This window comes from Arachis ipaensis, chromosome B04 (genome assembly GCF_000816755.2).
Source record: "Arachis ipaensis cultivar K30076 chromosome B04, Araip1.1, whole genome shotgun sequence".
NCBI classification, from domain to species: domain Eukaryota; kingdom Viridiplantae; phylum Streptophyta; class Magnoliopsida; order Fabales; family Fabaceae; genus Arachis; species Arachis ipaensis.
The window spans coordinates 94,610,293-94,612,102 of NC_029788.2; positions in this window are offsets into that span (position 1 = coordinate 94,610,293).

The following is a 1,810-nucleotide window of genomic DNA, read 5'->3' on the forward strand; positions in this document are numbered from 1 at the left end:
TCAAAGGTGTTCAAGGCATAAGTGGTGCAAGATTCAATTAGGAAGATTCTGAGGTTTATTTGGGTGCTTCAAAGGAAATTCGGGAGGTTGTTCATCCAAGTGCAAGAGCAAGAATCAACAAGGGGATGACCAAGAGACTAAAGTGTGGGATCCGGGTATAAGTTTCAAAAATCAACACTTGAGGATCCTAAGTACCAACTTGGAGTTGCCTAAGAGTTTGACGCGCTTTGTTTGGGACCCCGGAGGCCCAATCAAGAGCAAACATGGGTGGCTACTTAAGGATGAGTGGAAGCATAAGCCACCATGACACAAGCTTCACTCAAAAGTCCAACTTGAAGACTTTAAACCAAAGTGCTAGTGGGAGACACCTCACCATGGTAATATCCTTTCCAACCTTTCTTCTTTTAGCTTTTGTTTATTGAATTTTGTCTCTTTAATTAGGATAGTTTGATTGCATTCTAGGCTTGATTTAGTTGTATTTTATGTTTGATCATGTGTTTTTGAAGAATGATGTGTTTGGGGCTTGAAAATCTTTGATTGATATCATGGTTGATGCCTTAAAGGTATTAAAAATGTTGCAGGAACAGAGCACTGTGCGTACGCACAGCCTTGTGCTGTGCGTACAGGTTCCCTAGTTTTCGTGATGTGTGTATGCGCACAGCCCTGTGCATACGCACACTCGGTGTCACATGCTCTGTTCGCAGCGCTTGTGCGGCACAACCCCAACACATTTCCATTCTGTGCGTGCGCACACCTCTCTGTGCGTACGCACACACGTGATCATCTTACAGTGTTAAAAAAAGTCCTTCTATGTGTGCGCACAGCTTCGTGCGCACGCACACGTCTTGACACCCTCTCTGCCAGCAGCGCTTTAACGCCCTGTGTGTATGAACGCCCCCAATTTTTGCTGGTGTGCGTACGCACACATCCTTCTGTGTACGCACGAGTCGCGTTCTAGGCAGTAATTTGAAAGCTGCCTTGTTGCGCCACTCCTCACCCCTTTTCTTGTTTCCTTCTTTCTTCTTCTACCTTCCTATCCCGACCCAACCCTTCTTCCGGCGACCACCACGTCGCCGTCCGACCGCCGCCGCCAGCGCCGAAACCACCACCGCCACCATCCCTCTCTCTTTCTTCTTACCTCTCTCTCTCTCTCTCTCCCCATTTCTTCTCTTTTCTTCTTCTTATTCTCCTTCTTCTTTCTTCTTTCTTCTTTCTTCTTTGTTATCTCTTTCTTCTCTTCTCCGACGAAGTTCCGCTGCCGTGAACCTTGCAGTCACTACTAGAAATAAGGTTTTTTCGAACGAAAATTTTAGACAAAATTTATTCCGTCTGAATGAATTTTTAATTTCGGATAAATTTGAGACAAATTTTGAACAACTTTTAGTGGAGGCATTGGAATAAGGTATTCTATCCTAAATTTGTCTAAATTTTGTCCCAAATTTTGGCGCCAAATTATTTTTGGATGGCGCCAAAATTTTCATACAGATTAGCAACGAATTTTGGACAAAAAATTATAATTCGTCTGTATTCCATCTGAACATGCGCAATAACTTCAGACGGATTTGAGACACATTTTTAAAAATGCTAATTCTATCCCAAATTTGTCTATAATTAGTCTTAAATGCTTTTACTATGGCTAACCTTTTGAAGTAGCCAAAAAATTTTCCGACAAATTTGGGACGAAAATAACATTATTTATAAATTCCATATGAAAGTGGATCCGTTTTCAAACGGATTTCAAACGTTTATTGAAAAATTTTAATATTTAATATAAAAATATTATTTACATTTTAAATTTGTCTATGAATTA